The sequence below is a fragment of the Panthera uncia genome, chromosome B4, assembly GCF_023721935.1.
Source record: "Panthera uncia isolate 11264 chromosome B4, Puncia_PCG_1.0, whole genome shotgun sequence".
NCBI lineage: Eukaryota > Metazoa > Chordata > Mammalia > Carnivora > Felidae > Panthera > Panthera uncia.
In genome coordinates, this window is record NC_064809.1 from 116,342,697 (window position 1) to 116,364,371 (window position 21,675).

At 39.1% G+C, this 21,675-nt stretch overlaps 1 pseudogene; it reads right to left on the bottom strand.

Moving 5' to 3' along the window:
- Positions 1–13,136: 13,136 nt before the first annotated feature.
- On the bottom strand, positions 13,137–13,401 carry LOC125919900 (BBSome-interacting protein 1-like; annotated as a pseudogene).
- Between the last annotated feature and the right edge of the window lie 8,274 nt (positions 13,402–21,675).

The following is a 21,675-nucleotide window of genomic DNA, read 5'->3' on the forward strand; positions in this document are numbered from 1 at the left end:
AAATATTTTTAAATAGTAGCACATAGTGAGTATGCAACAAATTATCTGTTGAGTGAATAAAAAGTGGTTAAAATAATGCATATTGGTTACACAGACTGGGTTTCAATCCTAGCTCTATCATTTATTAGCACCTGTGTAATCTTCAGTCAGTTGCAGAAGTTCTCTGAACCCTAATTCCCTCATCTGTGAAATGAGGTTAGCAATGCCTAGTTCACAGAGTGTGATGCCTCATATATCCAATAAATGAAGGCCATTACTATGCATTGTGGAGGCTTCTGGGAGCAGAATATGAGAGCAAATGACCAGGGGTACACTTTGAGGAAGGAGGCTGATATTATGCTGGAGGTAGGAAATGGAGAAACAATGTGCTTAGCTCTCACACATCTCTGAGTACATACATTGAAAACCAACATATACTAAGGACTAAAATGGACATAATTTGACCAAAGAAATCTACTATAAAGTGAATTTGATGAATAATGCAGATAACAATAACAAGGGTAGCTGACCAATATGATGGTTTTAAAAAGGTGAGGTGGTTGCTCTAAAGACTCCATAAAAATATTGTTGGTATGCACTATAAGGCATTTTTCTTTTTAATACGTCAGAATCAATACCTCTATAGTATCTCAAGGTTATTCAGGTTGTCTCCATTTCAGGCATTCTGGATGTCATTATTGACTTTACACTTGCCATTCTTTCCTGTTTCTGTTAGTTAGACTGGCCTTGGCAACAAGGGAAGACCATATGGTGCCCATCCATATGGATGGGCTGGCTGGGTTTTAGAATCTTATTCCCCATTGATGTTCCTGTTGTGTGAACAGAATAACTTCTATTTAAGAGTAGAAGATGTGGGATTCCAGCCTTGCATATTGTATCAGTTAGAAAATGTGTCCAACTGTGGGTAGCAGAGATCTGAAAAACAAGGCTTAAACAAATTAGGTGTGGTATGGTGGCTCCACGACCCCATCATGGACCTTCTCTATTCTGCCATCTTTGGCCTGTGGCTTCCTGCCTCAAGCCTGCCTCACCTTCACAAAGTGGCTCCTGGAACTCCAGCCAGCATTTTCTCATTCCAGATAGGAAGAAAGAAAGACACAAGAAACAAAGAGAGGATACCAGATGAGCCATTGCCCTTTTTTTTTTTCTTATTATTAATGTAACTTTACCAGAACACCCACCTAATAACCTCTCCTTATATCCACCGGCTAGAATTCAGTCATATATCCTTCCCACCTTCTGGGCAAGCTGGAAAATCTAGCATATTTTAGCTAAGCATGATGCATCTCTAATAAAATCAGGATTCCATATTTTTAAAAAGGAGATAGGGGATGCTGTCTTGCCCAATTTATCTAATACTAATATCAGATACTTAATTTCTACAATAAACAGAGGAGTCATCTTGAAAAAGATGACTGTCATAGCTTGCTAATTACCTTTGCGCCCACCTAGAAATTAAAATCTTTCCCTTAGTTCTCCAGAGTGGTTTATAGAGATTATCTTCTTAAAGAGGCAACCCTTCCATTGGTATCTATTCCACCCTGCCAGGACTCCAACTTGGCTTTTGCAGACCAGGTCTTCATTTAGCTGACTACACAGATGATTCCAATTATTCCTCACTGGCCTCTGTAGGAGGAAACACTTCTCAGAACCCCATCGTTAGGATCACCATTGCTGCTGGATGGCCCCAGGATCAGAACCCTGCCTGCCTATTGCCTCTACATAATACATACTGTAGAATTGATATTTGGGGAAGCTTTTTTGTTTTTCACTTAGAAAATTTTCTAAGAATCCTTTAAGCATTCATTAGCGCTTTCAGGCTCCCAGGGAGCAATTTTGGTACATTTCACCCTAGCCAACAACTTCTGTGAGTACCATTCCAAGGACTAATTTACTAAATGGTCCCTCAGTTGCCTGAAAGACTTACACAGCTTCAGAAAGTGCCTGACTTACTCCCATGGAGTGGCCCATCCACTGAGAAGATCTAACTGCAAAAAAAAAAAAAAAAAAAATCATAGAATTCCTGTTGTTGCTAATTATTTTCTAATACTACTTGAGGAATGGGTAAGTATGAAGGTCAGCAATTTGTCCTAAAAACCAAATGTGTAGCCACCTGGGACAGAGCCACAAAAAACAGATACATACACATACTCCACATCTTTCCCTCTCGTCCAAGTCAAATGCTTTCCTTTTGTTTTCTAAATAAAATAGAACTTGCATCCACTATGAGAAAGATAAGCCTTCAATTTTGGTTTGAATTTTTTTTCCTCCTTCATGGAAATGGCTCCATGAAGCTTTCAACTTGTCAGATATAATCTGTTTTGGCCACACAGTCTTGAGGGGGTGACAGCCACAGAATCTGTGGTGTCAGATGAAAGCTGCACAGAATGCAAAGGCAAAGGCATCACAGAGGTGATGAACATGAAGTTTCCCCTCTCTGAGAAGGAATGAACAAGACACTGGACCTGGAAGGAGCAGTTGCAACAAATGACATGGGCCTCTGTGGACAGAGTGTAGCCCAGAGCCTCAGCTGGCCATGTGGACAATTCCCTAAGGCTGCATGTCCTCACGTCTCTCTTGTCACTCCCACTGAGACATTTTGGAAAGAAGGCCAAATCATCCTTAATCAGGGTATGCTGATTCAGACAGACAGCTAAGCTGAGATGGCTTTGGTGAACACACTCTATGGGATGAAATGAGTTCCCCTGTGGTCTGCTGCCCTGTTGCTTTTAAACTGAAACCAGAGAAGCTCAGAGTTGCTAAGAGATTGTCATCTTGCTGGGGTAAGAATTTACACGATTGGTGCCCTCAGGCAAGTAGTGCTGAATCTGTCAGTATTCAAGATTGTGTAATTTTTTCAACTATTTCTTTATTTTAGCCTATGTAGAGTACAGCCTTCTCTTCGCACTCACGGAGTGGGCATTTACAGCACTGTCAGTTCTGAAGAAGAGCTCAGATTGCCTACCAGAGGTGTGGGTTCAAGGGGTGACCTAGGGGCAAAACTGGGGAAAGAAGGCTAACTGGCAGCTCTGAGAACATACAGGAAAAGCATCAGAAAAGAGATGAGCTAAGGCAATAGTAGAAATGAGGAAGTCTTCCTAGAAACTGGGAGTCATGACAGCTAGGGTCTGAAATTTGCAAAGCAGTCCAACAGTGAGTTTTGCACTAGGAATAAAGGTCAGATTAAATGGCAGGGCAGAAACAAGGTGTATGTAGGTTGTATGTTGCTCAATGTGCCCTTCTTCTTTTCTGCTAATCAGAAAATTAATGTCCACATCCCCAAATGATGGAGCAGGGGCTAATGTAGGCCTCACACACCTTTGCCGTAACTCGTGGGATCAGAGGAACATCTGATTCAAACACAGCAAAATCACCAGCAGCCATCTGATTCGCGCTCTCTCTCTCTCTCTCTCTCTCTTTCTCTCGAGAATTAAAATAAAAGATACTTACTGATTGCAGCTAGTCAAATAGTGTTGGGCACTAGATCTCTAAAGTCATAGAGAATTGGGACCAGAGTCAATGCCACAACAATCCAAAGTCACATGCAAGCCAGAGTCATGGGACAGCAGAAATGATGAGACTTTGAAGGAAGTGGGTATGGAAAGACAAACTAAGATATGCAGGGAGTAACAAAAGTGAGAGCCCGTGTGATCCCAGAAAAAAAAAAAAGGGAGAAGTGGGGAAGGTAGCTCTCTGACGGTTTTCCAGTTCCCAAGAGGTATGAATCTTATTCCCTCAGTTGAGTTCCCTGAGATCCCCTACATCCTTATAATATAACCAAAAGCCTTGATCCTGTGTAGCCCCTGACACTCAACATACATCTCATTGTTGTAACAAGCCAGTCATCGCAGACAGATTCTTTGGATTGCAAAGAACAAAGACTCACTCAGGCATCCCTAAGAGAGAGTGAATTATCATAAAGATATGCAGAGAAGCTTCTGAGAACCAAGACAGGTTAAGGACGAGCTTGTCTCTGTTTCTCTGCTTCTTGTAGAGCCTTCACAGTCTGTCTCTGATGGTGCCTCTGTCCCTCACAGGGCCTTGCTCCATTCTCCTGTCTATACCAACTGGTTTATTCTTTCCCTCCACTCTGCAAAGCTTTCCTCTACCTCAAAGATTCTGCATCCTCATAGCTTTTGCTTCTTCATAACCTCAGCCTGTTAGAACTCTTCATGACCCTACCTTGCCTCACAGCTTCTCCTTATAGATTCCTCCTTCTTCAGATCTCACTGCTAACAGTATTTTCTAGTTCAACTTCAAAAGAGAGAATATGATTAGCCATGCTTATCCTTTTGCACCAGGTCATGGGTTGGCCAGCCTCTGGTTTGACTATTCTTGGATCAAAGCCCAACCCTTTTATACCACCAGCTCCAGAATCCCACAATACAAAACATGACAGTCTAGGCCTGCCTATTTAGAATGGGCTCTAAGCAAGCAGATACCATGACAGACATTTTTAATATGCCAACCCCTCCTTGTCACAAATATCTTTGATACAGCCCACTGTCTTCCAAGAAGCAGTTAACTATGTGATAAAGCAAACTACCTTGTGATATTAACAATCATAATATTAACAACTAACAATCATGTTGTAGTTTTTTTCTTTCCATTTTTCAAATTTTCTAAGTAACATGTCTTACTTTTATAATCAGGACTATCACATTATGTATTAAGAAACAGATATAGCATCATTCATATAAAAAGTATACATTGAGCATCAACCATGTACCAGGCTCTATGCTAAACACTGCAAATATAGCAGTGAATGTGGGGGGGGGGGAAGGTGGGGGAAGCTTTCATCATGAAACATGGATGATCACATAATTTATCAGCAAATCAGGACACTTTTGAGAGTGAAAAGGGGGTGCTATTAATAATCAGACCAGGACAAACATGAGACCGTGCTGAATAAACCAGGACATATGGCAAATGTTGCCACTTATGTATGGCAGCTAACAGTTTAACATTCCTATGTATTTGAGCAAAAGACTACCATATACAAGGCCTTAACTCTCTCCTCAAAAATTAATTTCTAGGGGCGCCTGGGTGGCTGAGTCAGTTGAGCATCTGACTTTGGCTCAGGTCATGATCTCACAGTTCGTGGGTTCGAGCCCCACATCGGGCTCTGTGCTGACAGCTCAGAGCCTGGAGTCTGCTTCAGATTCTGTGTCTCCCTCTCTCTCTGTTCCTCCCCTGCTCGTGCTCTGTCTCTCTCTCTCTCTCTCAAAAGTAAAGATTAAAAAACATTTTTAATACAAATTAATTTCTAAAATCAAGAAATTCAGAGAATATGACAGGCAGGTATTTGAGGACCGGGAATACTTTAACCATCCACATCTCAGCACCCTCATCCTACACTTTAGAAAACATCCAGGGTTCCAGCTCAACCAGGAAGAGCAAGGAAAGGAATGGGTAGAGAAGGGATCTAGCATTGATTGATCACTTACTAGATGCCAGCTACAGGGTTGGATACTTTCCATATGTAATCAAAATTAATCTCATGACAACTCTGTGAGGTGGGTATTATTATACCCATTTTGGTGACGAAGAAACAAAGGCTCAGGGAGTTCAATTACATGGCCCAAACAAACACATCTAGTGTTGGGACTAAAACGTAAATCTAGACAACTCTACTACCTCTAGCCACCTCTCAAAATTAAATTTGAGATCTTAAAGTACGGAAACATTATAACCCCTAGTGTCTCCTAAAGTAAATGTGAATAGTGATGCGGCTGTCATAAAAAGTCAAGTTTTAGTGGTCATTTCTTCCATATTACCAGTTTCTCAGCTTATGCCAAGCAGAAACGGAGAAAATGAGCTTAACTGGATGCTGTTTCTTGGAGCATTTCTCATGGTCTCATGTAGGTGGTATCTGAATTTGCCATGTAATTTGAAAATGAAATTTTTGAAGGCAATTAAAAGAAAACTACTGAAGAGTGGGGTTAGCCCAGGAAAAAACACCCAACATGCTGAAAAGCATTTGGAACTAATTTCCTATCAGTTCAGTCAAAAGAGAATAATTCCAGTGATACCAGATTGGTTAATTAGAGAGAGATGTCAAATTCTGTTTTGACAAATATCATCACAGGTCAAATCTCTGTTCACTTTAATGGGATTTGACCTGTATCAACTTTCTCCAAATCATGAAAGAGTTTAAAAAGTAGATTTGCTAGGAGGATTTTGCTGTTTGTTTGGGCCTTTCCAATTGTTACAGTCTATACATATTGCCAAATTAAAGGCACTCTGAATCAAAAAGTCACAGAGGGGAGAAATATTCTCAAAAAAAAAAAAAAAATCACCTCTAAGATGTTTTTCACTGCCCCGTGCTAGCAAAAATCATTTACGGACTAACATTAAAAGAATGTCAAAAAAAAAACAAAACAAAAAAAAACAAAACAAAACATAAAAACAGCATAGAAAATGAAATTGCATCTGTGATTTGTTTCATCTCCGCTTCAGATCACAATCGTGCATTTTGGACTAAATGTCCTTAGAGGAGTCGCGCTGTAGATACTGCAATTGGAAGACCCCCCTTGTGACATAGAAAGTTTCTTTTTATCCTAACATCTCTCCTGAAACAAAAGGACCTTCACAATGATATGTTTTGAAAATGTTGCAATTAAAGTTCAGGCTTATTTCCTTATTGTACTTAAAATTTGGGAGATGAGGAGATGGAAGAAGTTTGATAAGGAAAAGAACTTTAAGATTTGAATGTTTAGGTTCAGAACAAATAAAATGGGTAATTTCATCTAAGGCAAAAGGAAAACAAGATCCTTTTGTTCCAAATAGGTAACTGATGTATCCATTCCATGACTTGCACTGTTCTTTACCTTTTGATCTCGGGGCTGCAATTCAAGCCAATGTTTTAAAATACTTAAGGTCTTTATACTCATTCAGTTTCTTACATTAGCTGGAAAATACAATCTTCTTTCGTGTTGTGTAGCTGATAACAAAAACTGGCTACTGCAAGAATGCCCCCACCGAATTCACAGTTGGCTTTGCAGAGCTGAATTGTATAGAAATAAATGTAACTACTTACTGTCTTGCTGAATTATGGATTTTAGAAAACTGTTTAATAATGAGGAAAACACTTCAGACAGCTTCTATTGAATTTTGCATGCACAGAAAACTAATGTGAAACAGGAACTGATAACAGATTTTGTTGGGAAAGTTAAATTGTAATTTTATGATCATTTAGAAGTGGGAGATAGCTTCGCAAGGACAAACCCCACAATTATCTATATGTTAGGTGTCTTAGACGTGTGTAATTATATTTTTAATCAGTCAAATTCTTCTTTACCTGCAACGTTATAACTTTTGATACTTCAGGGTCTTTTATTTAGTTTCTCAGTCTACAAAAAATAACAACCCTCCAAATGTTTGCTACTTCAATTGCTCAAATGTTCAGGAGACTGGATTATCACCAGAGTCACTGATTATAAATTCCTCAGATGTATTCATCTCTGTATCTTCCAGGAAACTTAGCAAAGTTACAGCCACAAAGCAGACCCTCATAAATGTTTTCTCACTTATATTTGAAGTCATATGGCAAACCTACAGACTCACAAGAATTCTGTTTATTTGTTACTTTTAAATTATTTATCCACTTAGATTTGCTGATAGTTCACTAAATGTCACTTTGCAAAGTGACTAGGATAAACCAAGTACAGTCTTTGTGCTGTGGCAGCTCCCAGTCTAATGTGAGGGAAACAAATAAGGAAACCAAGAAATCATAAGACTGTGTGTGCTAAATCCCAAGCATGATGGAAACATATGAGAGAAGCTCCTAACTTATTCAGAGGAGGACCCAGAGCTTTGGTGGAAGTGATGTCTAACCTGAAACTGTATGCACAAGCAGTGAAAAGAGAGGGGAAAGAGTGTCTTGGCAGAAGGAAAAACATATTGCAAAGGTCAAGACTTAACAGAAAAACCATGTTTTGGGGAACTGCAGACAGCTCCGAGTGGCTGGAGAACAGAGTGTGCAGTGAGTAGGGGCGAAGGCTGGTACTGAGGTGGAAAAAAGGGAGGAATTTTGGAGAGTGTTGGGAACCAGGCTAACTCATCCTTTACATACAACCCAGAATACAAATTTTGGATATCCCTGTGTTCTTTTCCATTGCAATGAGTTTGGATTTACCCTAGCCCCCAATCACTAGGAGACATTACTAGGGCCAAGAGAAACAAGAATATGCTTTAAAACTGAGTAATATAATTCAGAAACTATTCTTTGAGTCCAAATGGTTTCAGCATATGGACACAAACACATAATATACTTCTTTTCCTTCTTCCACTCTCCCTTCCTTCACCTCTCTTAATCCTCACTAAATTCTGATCCTAAGTATGTAAGTAACTGTATGAAAGGGGGAAATTGTGTAAGGCAAGATAGGTATAAGAGGATATTAATTTTGAAAAGGTAATTGTGGGTACACTCTACCCAGAAGTCTACCTCTATGATCCCCCAAACTATATTTTAATAATCAAATCTCTCTGTTCTATATGCTGAATCCACATGGAACTTTCAATAAACTTTTGCCAAATCATAAAACATAAACACTAATATTGCTTTTTCATCAAACTAGATATACCCACAATAAGTCTTTGCTGTTAAGCAAATAAAATGACCTGACCTCTCCAGTGAACAGATTAATAAAACATACCCAAACCTTTACATTTTTTCATACCATTTTTTCCTAATTTTTACTTCCAGGAAGTTAAGTTCAAGAAATAAATAAGGACATGCACAAGATATGGCTAAACATCATCACATTTTGAAGACCATCATGATGAACATTACAATGACGAAACATCATCAAAAAATATTCCCATCATGGCCAATTTCTAGCTACCAACATGAAGTCACTGAATACAGAATTAGGAAGAGACACACATATTGGCTCCAACAACACCACTACAAAGAAAACACATGGACACATCTTACACACATACACACACACACACACACACACACACACATTAGAATTAGTCTTGTGGTCTTCCAAACCACCACAGGATCCAGAAGGAAAAAACTGGATATTGTGAGCACATTGATGTTTTAGCGTGTTCTCTTTCAAACCTGGCAAATCCAACAGAGAATTTTCTTTTTTTTTTAATTTTTTTTTGTTTATTTATTTTTGAGACAGAGAGAGACAGAGCATGAGTGGAGGAGGGGCAGAAAAAGAGGGAGACACAGAATCCGAAGCAGGCTCCAGGCTCTGAGCTGTCAGCACAGAGCCTGACGCGGGGCTCCAACTTATGGAATGCAAGATCATGACCTGAGCCGAAGTCGGACGCTCAACCGACTGAGCCACCTAGGCGGCCTCCAACACAGAATTCTCTTAAACAAAGAGAATTATCTCCCTAAAAGAAACTCTACCGATAGCTTTAAAAAATTTATTTGTTCTCACTTACTCCATACATGATACACAGATATAAAGAAAAATAAAATTATTTCTGAGTCATTGGTTTGGGAATTTTTTACTTTCTTTTGGTTAATCTGTATTTTCTAATTTTTCCATAATAAATGCTGATTGCTTTTATAATAATAAAAATTATTTTTATGTTTGTGTGTGTGTGTGTCTTCCTTGAATAATTCTTACAAATTCTTCTTATATTAATCTAAGATGAACGGGAGAGGCAGAATACACAATCATTTGGTCACCAGGTTTCTGGTCATTCCCAGCACCTGTGACAATCTTCCTTTATCTTTATTAGTTTCTCTTCATTTTGTCTTAGAAACCTTACTTGGCATTGACTGGCAAAGTTCCTTGGAAATCTACATGTTCTTATAGGTTTCCCTTTACACCACTGCCTCCTCCAAATCTGTGCCTCAGGCAAATCTGATTAATGTCCTCTCAACTCCTCCCGTGGCCACTGGTTAATGTCAAAAAATGGAAATACAGTAATTCTTCAAGGAAAATATTTTTTCCTGATTTCCTCCATTAAGTTGTCTGAAGAAGAAAAATACTTTAATAAAAAAAATTGGTAGTCAGTTCTTTGATTTTCATCTTCCATCTCATTTCCATGATCTGAAATTTAATCCTCAGGGTACATAAGAAGGTTTTCTCCATCTATGAAAATGCAGAGGTTGAGCGGATCATTCAACTGGGAAAAATACCTTAAATGAGCAATGTGCATGAGTGTACTTCTAAAATGTAAGGCTAAATAAATATAAGGTATTATTACAACATTGTAGTATATCTAATATTCATTTGTACTTAGTATACATGAGTTTTCTAGGAGAGGTTGTTATTTGTGTACAAACTTCTATTTATTTTAATATCATCCTTCAGCATAATGCATTTGTAATTGATTGCCCTTAGTATTAGAATAATAAAAATTTTCATTTACATTTTTAACTGGAATAAATTAATTGCAATTCTTCCTAATTGTCTGCTTATAACCCAAGTTATTTTTCAAAGTGGATTCTAAAATAACAAACACATAAATCCAAATTATTCTAATGAAGGCAAAAATAAAGCATGAGAACAAAATTATAAGCATTTTAGAGGACGTTTGACACAACTTTATTAACAGTGTGATATTCCCCTACATATCAGGTAACCTCATGCCAGGCCTGAGTGTTTTGTCAGATAATGAAGGAATATTCACCGAATTGAAAAGAAATGGAGTACGACATTAGATTACAACTTTCGTATACAGGAGAAGTACATCATAGCAATGCCTTTTCTTCCTTTTATCTGCTTCCCCTTTCCCTTCAGGCAAAAATATAAATGAAAAATGCCTTCTACCTTCAATCAAATACCAAAGATAAAATGTCGATTGCCTGCCTGACTGCTTACAATGGAGGTGTAACAAATGTTAATCCATTTCTGTGGCCAACAGAGAGGGGGAGCTGGGAAGAAGAGAAGGGGATTTGAAGAGCTTTTCCTCGGTGGCATTTCTGAGACTTCAAAATGCTCTTAGAAGCTACTTAACAACAAAATCAGTTGATCCCATTGTTGTGGCTCAGAATCCTGTTTCAGTATATCAGCCGAGTGAGGAGGCTAAGGTGTTGGAGTGGCATTAATACATTGCCCATGGATATTTCCAAAACTTTTAATTACAGCACTTTAAAGAAGTGTTATGAACATCCTCCAGCCTGCCACAAGCCGGGCAAGGCTCACCACTGTGAAAATCAAAGCCCAGATCTTGACCTCAGAGGATCCCACCAAGTTTATTTCTGAAACTAACTCTGCTCAGCTTTAGTTTCAACCCCTCTTTATGGTGGGAGTAGGTATAGGAGACCCTCTCCCTTTCATCCTGGATTCCATACCATAGGGAAGGGGGCTCCCCATTGTGCTGTTTTAGTATCTAGTCGTACTCCTTTGCTGCAGCTGCTGGTGTCCAGTCCTGAACACTAACACCCACCAGGGCAGCCCTGATCCACAACCATCACCTCTGAGGGTTCAGATCCCACTTGGTTCTTGGTTGAAAAGAGAAAGAAAAGGAGGAATGTGACAGAGAGCATCCTTCCTCTTTTCCTGTGATGGTTAATTTTAAATGCCAAACTGACTAGGCCATGGTGCCCAATTTTTTGCTCAAACATCAGTCTAGATGTTGCTATGAAGGTATTATTTAGATTAACATTTAAGTCAGTAGACCTGGAGTAAAGCAAATGGACCTCTATAATGTCAGTTGTCCTTATCCAATCAGCTGAAGGCCTTCAGAGAAAAGATTGAGGTCCCACAAAGAGGAAGGACTTCTGCCCCCACACTACCTTCAGGCTCAAACTGCATCATCAACTCCTACCAGAATTTCCAGCCTGTCCGGCTGCCCTACAGATTTTAGACTTTCCAGCCCCCACAACTGCATGAGCCAATTCCTTAAATTCCTTAATTCCTGTTTGTTGTGCTTGTCCTATTGGTTCTGCTTCTCTGAAAATTTCTGACTCATACACTTCCCCAGAAGATTTCCCCTCTTATGGGACAGCATACAGGGCCTAAAAGGTGAACCTGTTCACTCAGGATCCCAATTGCCTCAACAAATGGATCATCCAAACCTGCAAGGTACAGGTTGTGAAACCCAATCGTGTGACTCCATTCTGACCAGCCTCTGGACCTTTGACACTGACCCTAAGGCTTGAAAGGAAATCAGTAGCAAGAGACCTTGCCATATTGCTGCTTCACACTCAGTGACCAGGGGACTTTGGGTCTTCTCCAAACCCAAGGAGATATTCTCCTTCTCTCTCCCGCCTTGGTCACTGCTCCTGAGGACAAATAGCTCCTCCATTTAGCGAGAACCTATCATCTGACAGACTATGGAACTAGTAAGTAGGCCACTTCTGGACACATGTCTGTATCTACCATACACTTCATAATGATTGATCCTCAATATAGACAATAAGACCAAACTGTAGCATGATTCCATTTCTCTGCTTGCCTTGGAATGAACAGGAGTTTGGACAGGAAAACACATCCAGTGTCTACCTTGAGGCTTTTCATTCTCTCTGGCTGTTTAGTCTGAACTCTGGGCTGTTCTCTACAGGCATAAATCAAACTCTGGAATCATCCTTCTAAATTCATTAATAATTCGGAGTCCTTACTCTCCAAACCAGGATATCTTCCTGATCTATATTCTTTCCATGTGGCCTTAATGTGTTTTACTATTCTTCCTCTTTTAAGAGAAAAACCAGTTTTTCATATGCTTTTTTGACAGCGAGGGGATAGTTCAAAGTTTTTTAATTGCTTATGTTCAATACAAACCAAAGCATCTAAATTCACAATACAACTTTCATTAGTCTTGAGTATTTTTATATTATTTATATGAGCACTATCAGTTTATTAACACCTACTATCTTTAGCATACAGATGCAAATTATTTTCTAGCTATTGCTAATAGTAAGTGAGGTAGGGTATTCTGTAAACACTAAATTATCAGGGCACCTGGGTGGCTCAGTCAGTTAAGCCTCCGACTTTGGCTCAGGTCATGATCTCATGGTTCATGAGTTCAAGCCCTGCATCAGGCTCTGTGCTGACAGCTCAGAGCCTGAAGCCTGCTTCGGATTCTGTGTCCCCTCTCCCTCTGCCCATCCCCTGCTCATGCTCTATGACTCTCTCTCTCTCTCTCAAAAATAAACATTGACAAAATTTAAAAATAAGTAAATAAACAAAATAAAAAAATAAATGCTAAATTATCATTCAATGAGTTATTTGCTGCTGTTCCTTTTCTGCCCTTTCTTGTTGGTGAATTGTATCTTGGGCCACTTGCTACATTTTCTTCAGTTTTTCCAGGCTGAGAAATTTTAAGGGTTAAAGTTTGGGTTTACACAGCACCATTGCAGTTATATCTTCCACAGACAACTTGATTTGGAAGAATTTTCTGGAACATTGACTTCACTTCGCCATATCTGAATTGCTGGATACAGCTAAGTTTTTTCCTGAAATTTCTCCTGGTCTTTTTCATGGGAACGTTAGGCATCCAACCTGGTGTTACCAAGATGACTGACAGTTCTTGACTCAAGCTTACAAGAGGAAAGATTCATCTCTTCTCAGGTGGCTCCAGTTTTGTTTTGTTTTTTAATTATTTTTTAATGTTTATTTATTTTTGAGACAGAGAGAGACAGAGCATGAACAGGGGAGGGTCAGAGAGAGGGACACACAGAATCTGAAGCAGGCTCCAGGCTCCAAGCTGTCAGCACAGAGCCCCACGCGGGGCTTGAACTCACGGACCATGAGATCATGACCTGAGCCGAAGTCAGATGCTCAGCCAACTGAGCCACCCAGGCACCCCGGCTCCAGTTTTTCATATGCTTTGTTTCCCTATTCTCTCTTTACCATTTTCCCTTTCTTTGTTTAGTCTCCCTCCAATATGGATTTGACCTGAATTATTCCAGTAACTACATTTTCCTTCTATTTCACATTTGCTCTATAGACCAAACTTCAATATATTTCTTTTCCATTCACTGTATTCTGGATTTTTTTTTCTCTTACACCATAAGTTAAGGGACAACCTGGGAAAGTTTGAATTACAAGTAGCCAATTGGCTTATCTACCTCATCTATACTTATTATTTTTATTCACACAAATAGGGCACCAAAATTCTCCGGGAAATCAGCTGTGTACTGTCCAGGTACAAGAAAGAAGTTGTGTAAGATTCCCTGAGAGATTTAAAGCTATCATCATGGTAACTTAGAAATAACCAACTGCAACTGTTCCATGGAGGCCCAAGACTCAGTTAATTACCACTGCTTAATTAATCCAAGAGACTCTAACCAAATGCCCAACTGAGTTGTAAAAATAATCACTAAATAACCAAAAGGTCTTCCAGAAGACAAGAGAGCATCACTTGGACCTGCCTACAATAGCAGAGGCTGAATTTCTCCTTTCTGGTTTCCTTCTAGTTCACCAGAAAGCTGGTTATCCCTAAGGAGAAATGGAAGGAAAAGGATTTCTGACCACAGGATCATCACCCAAAAATGAGGCTCTCCTTAGAGAGTGAGCCACACTTCCTAGAGAAAACACAGCAGCCCATGAATCATGAAATAGAAAAATCTGCAGGCTAACTGATGACTTGGCCTCAGAAAGAAAAGGAATCATGGGTAATCACCCTGGAAAAATGTATGAAGCTTTCCTGACAAAGTTAAAAGTAGAATTTACTGTCTAGCAATGCAAAACAATTCTTAAAAATGCAAAATATAGACATGATCTGAGTTCAAATTCTGACTTGCCATTTACTAGATGTGTCATCTTGCTGAGCTTATCTAAGCCTCAGTGTGCTTATCTGTAAATGGGAGTAATCATAGAATTGTAGTAAGGATTAAATAAAATCATCTAAATTAAGTACTTAATTAAATAAGTTGCACATGGTACATGCTCTTAAAATGTCATGACTGACTATTATGTATGAAAGATCCTTTTAACAGTGATCCCATGCACCAACCACTCCCAACTTGTGCTGAGAAATTTGGAAAAGAACTGTATCATCATAAAAAGCCTTGGGTTTTAAGACACTTCTCAAGGACTGGTCAAAAAACTGAAAGAACTGAGGGTAGCATCAGTGTAAGAAATTTGAAAGATGAAAGAGGAATCAAAATCCAGGAAGTGAGGAGCTGGTGTTATTAGATGGTGTCAGAGAATGGGTTTTGGCTTTTTGAGTGACTGTTTAAGATCTCAGAGCAGGGGCACCTGGGTGGCTCAATCTGTTAAGCATCTGACTCTTGATTTCGGCTCAGGTCATAATCTCACAGTTGGTGAGTTCAAGCCCCACACAGGGCTCTGTGCTGACAGCATGGATCTTCCTTGCTGACAGCACAGAAGGATTCTTCCTCTCTCTGCCCTTCCCCCGCTTGCACTCTCTCTGTCTCTCAAAATAAATAAATAAAAACTTAAAAAAAAAAAGATCTCAGAGCAATGGATACCTGGCCATAGATAAGGCTGGTGTATGGGAAAACCCACTGTGCATCAGTAGGAGAATGAAAAACATATGGTAGTCTATTCATATGATGGAATACTACTCAAAAATTTTTTTAAAAAGCACTAAATACACAACACTTGTATGAATTGCAAAAATATTGTGAATAAACGAAGCCAAGTACAAAAGTATATACTGCATGATTCCATTTCTGTGAAACTCTAAAAGAGTTAAAACTAATCTAATGACAACAGAAAACCAAACAGCAGTTGTTTCTAGAATGGAGACGGGGGATGAGATTGACAGGAATAGGGAATTTGGGGAGTAAAGGAAATGTCCTGTGTGCTGTTTTGGTGATAGTTTATCAAAATTCATTGAACTGAGCTATTTGTATTTTACTATATCCTATTATCACTCAATTAAATACAATATAATGAGAGCAAAATAAAGATGTTTCAGATTAACAAAGACTGAGACTGAAAGAATTTACCATTCACAGGCCCTCCTTGAAAAAGGTACTAAAGGATATTCTTCAGAAAGAAGAAAATTAAATGAAAAATGAAAGTAAATGAAGCAAATGAAATGAAATGAAATGAAAAAATGAAAGTAAAGAAACAAAAGGAACTAGGGAAGCATCAAGAATGCATAAAAGAATGCCAAAAATATTCACTCACCTTATGTGAGTATGGTTTTTTTTATGTTTGTTTATTTATTTACTTTGAGAGAGAGAGAAAAGGAAGGAGGAGCAGAGAGAGAGAGAAAGAGAGAATCCCAAGAAGGCTCCACACTGATATATTTAAGAGAGAAATATATATTTGACTAAATATATTTGACTAAATATGACTAAATATATATTTAACTAAAAATATTACTATGTAGTGATAAAATGAATAATGTTTTCAGAAATATATAATCATCTTATACCTGTATATACTGAATACCATAGCTTTGAAATATACAGAGGGGCACCTGGCTGCCTCAGTCATAAGAATATATGACTCTTGATCTTGTGGTAATGAGTTTGAGCCCCATGTTGGGTATAGAGATTACTAGATAGATAGATAAAATATATTTAGAAAAAACTCACAAGTAAAAATGAACAAATCCATAATCATTGGGGAAATATTTTAACATCTTACTATAACTGCTATATAAAAAGCAGTAAGAAAAGAAGCATAATTAGTACCAGAACAATTAGCAAACTTCACCAAATGAACTACAACTTATATCCTACACCAAAATTTAAAGAATACATTTTGTTTTCAAGAACATATGAATAATTTACCAAATATTGACAGGATACTTGCTCACAAAGCAGGATTTAATAAAGTCAAAACATTCTGTACCATACAGACCACATTTTGTGACCAAAGTACTATAATATTAGAAACTAATAGTTTAAAAATAAACCTCAAAACCATGAATGTCAGGAAATTTTAAAATATCTTGTACATAATTTATAGGACTGAAAATAAATCATAAAGGACAGTATCACTATTCAAAACTGAATGACAATAAAGGTACTACCTATCAAAATTGTTGTATGCAACTCAATACTCAGTACGAAGAGGTAATTGTTGCCTTAAATGCATATACTAGATAAGAAGAGAAATCAAAAGGCTATGGCTTCAGCATCTAACTCAAAAAATTAGAAATTGAAAACAGAAACCCAAGTTAAGGAGTAGAAAAAAAGAAATGAAAGTGAAAAGAGCAGAAATTCATCATATAGAAACAAAGAACAAAATAAAGAGGGTCAACAGGACCAATGCCTGAGTCTTTGCAAGGATCAAAATGAAGCCAATCCTCTAGCAAGACCAAATAAGAAAAAGAACCAAGGTACATTGATCATATTAGACTTTAAAAAAGATATAAAATTACAGATACATTAGAAATGTAAAGTGTCTTAAGAGAATGCTTGAACAACTTGATGCCAATAAATTTGAAACCTAAAAAAAGGCATACATACATTTTTCAAAAACAACATTTGAATTATCAAACTCTCATAAAAAATATAGAAATCCTAAACAGACTTATGATTACTAAAGCACTTGAATCAATAACTAAAAACCTATGATCTACCCTCCCTCCAAAAAAAGGGCAACAATGATTGCACAAGTAGATGCCAAACCTACAAGGAACAAGTATTTCCTAATTTATACAAATATTACCAAACATATAGAAAGAGAACTCCCCAACATGGAAGCCAATGAAAATGAAAACACAACAACCCAAAACCTCTGGGATGCAGCAAAGGCGGTCATAAAAAGGGAGTATATAGCAATCCAGGCCTTCCTAAAGAAGGAAGAAAGGTCTCAAATACAGAACCTAACATTACACCTAAAAGAGCTGGAAAAGGAACAGCAAATAAAGCCCAAAAACAGCAGAAGAAGGGAAATAATAAAGATTAGAGCAAAAATCAATGATATCAAAATCAAAAAAAAAAAAAAAAAAACAGAACAGATCAATGAAACCAGGAGCTGGTTCTTTGAAAGAATTAACAAAATTGATAAACTCCTAGCCAAATTGATCAAAAAGAAAAAGGAAAGGACCCAAATAAGTAAAATCATGAATGAAAGAGGAGAAATCACAACCAACACTGCAGAAATACAAACAATAATAAAAGAATATTGTGAGCAATTATATGCCAACAACTTGGCCAATCTGGAAGAAATGGACAAATTCCTAGAAACATATAAGCTACCAAAACTGAAACAAAAAGAAATAGAAAATTTGAACAGCCCTATAATCAGTAAAGAAATTGAATCAGTAATCAAAAATGTCCCAACAAACAGGAGTCCAGGGCCGGATGACTTTCCAGAGGAATTCTACCAAACATTTAAAGCAAAGTTAACACCTATTCTTTTGAAGCTATTCCAAAAAATAGAAATGGAAGGAAAACTTTCAAAGTCATTCTATGAGTCCAGCAATAATTTGATTCCAAAACCAAACAAACACGCCACTAAAAAGGAAAAACTACAGACCAATTTCCCTGATGAACATGGATGCAAAAATTCTCAATAAGATACCAGCAAACCAGATCCAACTATACGTTAAAAGAATTATTCACCACGATCAAGTGGGATTTATTTCTGGGATGCACAGCTGGTTCAATACCCACAAATCAATCAATATGATACATCACATTAATAAAGGAAAGGATAAAAACCACATGATCCTCTCAATAGATGCTGAAAAAGCATTTGACAAAATACAGCATCCTTTCTTGATAAAAACCCTCAAGAAAGTAGGGATGGAAGGATCATACCTCATCATCTTAAGGCCGTATATGAAAGACCCCCTGCTAATATCATCCTCAATGGGGTAAAACTGAGAGCTTTCACCCTAAGGTCAGGAACACAACAAAGATGTCCATTCTCACCACTGTTATTCAACATAGTGTTGGAGGTCCTAGCCTCAGCAATGAGACAAAACAAAGAAATAAAAGGCATCCAAATTGGCAAGGAGGAAGTCAAACTTTCACTCTTCTCAGATGACATGATACTCTATGTGGAAAACCCAAAAGGCTCCACCAAAAAACTGCTACAACTAATACATGAATTGAAGGATATAAAGTTGAAGGATATAAAATCAATGTACAGAAATCAGCTGCATTTCTATACATCAATAATGAAGTAGCAGAAAGAGAAATCAAGGAATTGATCCCATTTACAATTGTACCAGAAACCACAAAATCCCTAAAATAAATCTAACCAAAGAGGTGAAAAAATCTATACACTGAGAGGGCTGTTCCGGAAGATGGCGGCGTAGGAGGACGCGGGGCTCACAACGCGTCCTACCGATCACTTAGATTCCACCTACACCTGCCTAAAGAACCCAGAAAACCGCCAGAGGATTAGCAGAAGGGAGTCTCCGGAGTCAAGCGCAGACTAGAGGCCCACGGAAGAGGGTAGGAAGGGCGGCGAGGCGGTGCGCGCTCCACGGACTGGCGGGAGGGAGCCGGGGCGGAGGGGCGGCTCGCCGGCCAAGCAGAGCCCCCAGTCTGGCTGGCAAAAGCGGAGGGGCCGGACGGACTGTGTTCCGACAGCAAGCGCGACTTAGCGTCTGGGAGGTCATAAGTTAACAGCTCTGCTCGGAAAGCGGGAAGGCTGGAGGACAAAGGGAGGGAGAGCTACTGAGCCCCCGGACGGCAGAGCTCAGCTTGGCGGGGAACAAAGGCGCCAGCGCCATCTCCCCCGCCCATCCCCCAGCCAAAATCCCAAAGGGAACCAGTTCCTGCCAGGGAACTTGCTCGCTCCGCGCAAACACCCAACTCTGTGCTTCTGCGGAGCCAAACCTCCGGCAGCGGATCTGACTCCCTCCCGCTGCCACAGGGCTCCTCCTGGAGTGGATCACCTAAGGAGAAGCGAGCTAAGCCTGCCCCTCCACCCCCCGTGCACCTTGCCTACCCACCCCAGCTAATACGCCAGATCCCCAGCAATACAAGCCTGGCAGTGTGCAAGTAGCCCAGACGGGACACGCCACCCCACAGTGAATCCCGCCCCTAGGAGAGGGGAAGAGAAGGCACACACCAGTCTGACTGTGGCCCCAGCAGTGGGCTGGGGGCAGACATCGGGTCGGACTGCGGCCCCGCCCACTAACTCCAGTTATACACCACAGCACAGGGGAAGTGCACTGCAGGTCCTCACCACGCAAGGGACTCTCCAAAATGACCAAACGGAAGAATTCCCCTCAGAAGAATCTCCAGGAAATAACAACAGCTAATGAACTGATCAAAAAGGATTTAAATAATATAACAGAAAGTGAATTTAGAATAATAGTCATAAAATTAATCGCTGGGCTTGAAAACAGTATACAGGACAGCAGAGAATCTCTTGCCACTGAGATCAAGGGACTAAGGAACAGTCACGAGGAGCTGAAAAACGCTTTAAACGAAATGCAAAACAAAATGGAAACCACGACGGCTCGGCTTGAAGAGGCAGAGGAGAGAATAGGTGAACTAGAAGATAAAGTTATGGAGAAAGAGGAAGCTGAAAGAAAGAGAGATAAAAAAAATCCAGGAGTATGAGGGGAAAATTAGAGAACTAAGTGATACACTAAAAAAAAATAATATACGCATAATTGGTATCCCAGAGGAGGAAGAGAGAGGGAAAGGTGCTGAAGGGGTACTTGAACAAATTATAGCTGAGAACTTCCCTGAACTGGGGAAGGAAAAAGGCATTGAAATCCAAGAGGCACAGAGAACTCCCTTCAGACGTAACTTGAATCGATCTTCTGCACGACATATCATAGTGAAACTGGCAAAATACAAGGATAAAGAGAAAATTCTGAAAGCAGCAAGGGATAAACGTGCCCTCACTTATAAAGGGAGACCTATAAGACTCGTGACTGATCTCTCCTTTGAAACTTGGCAGGCCAGAAAGGCTTGGCACGATATCTACAGTGTGCTAAACAGAAAAAATATGCAGCCGAGAATCCTTTATCCAGCAAGTCTGTCATTTAGAATAGAAGGAGAGATAAAGGTCTTCCCAAACAAACAAAAACTGAAGGAATTTGTCACCACGAAACCAGCCCTACAAGAGATCCTAAGGGGGATCCTGTGAGACAAAGTACCAGAGACATCACTACAAGCATAAAACATACAGACATCACAATGACTCTAAACCCATATCTTTCTATAATAACACTGAATGTAAATGGATTAAATGCGCCAACTAAAAGACATAGGGTATCAGAATGGATAAAAAAACAAGACCCATCTATTTGCTGTCTACAAGAGACTCATTTTAGATCTGAGGACACCTTTAGATTGAGAGTGAGGGGATGGAGAACTATTTATCATGCTACTGGAAGCCAAAAGAAAGCTGGAGTAGCCATACTTATATCAGACAAACTAGACTTTAAATTAAAGGCTGTAACAAGAGATGAAGAAGGGCATTATATAAAAATCACAGGGTCTATCCACCAGGAAGAGCTAACTATTATAAATGTCTATGCGCCAAATACCCGAGCCCCCAGATATATAAAACAATTACTCATAAACATAAGCAACCTTATTGATAAGAATGTGGTCATTGCAGGGGACTTTAACACCCCACTTACAGAAATGGATAGATCATCTAGACACACAGTCAATAAAGAAACAAGGGCCCTGAATGATACATTGGATCAGATGGACTTGACAGATATATTTAGAACTCTGCATCCCAAAGCAACAGAATATACTTTCTTCTCGAGTGCACATGGAACATTCTCCAAGATAGATCATATACTGGGTCACAAAACAGCCCTTCATAAGTTTACAAGAATTGAAATTATACCATGCATACTTTCAGACCACAATGCTATGAAGCTTGAAATCAACCACAG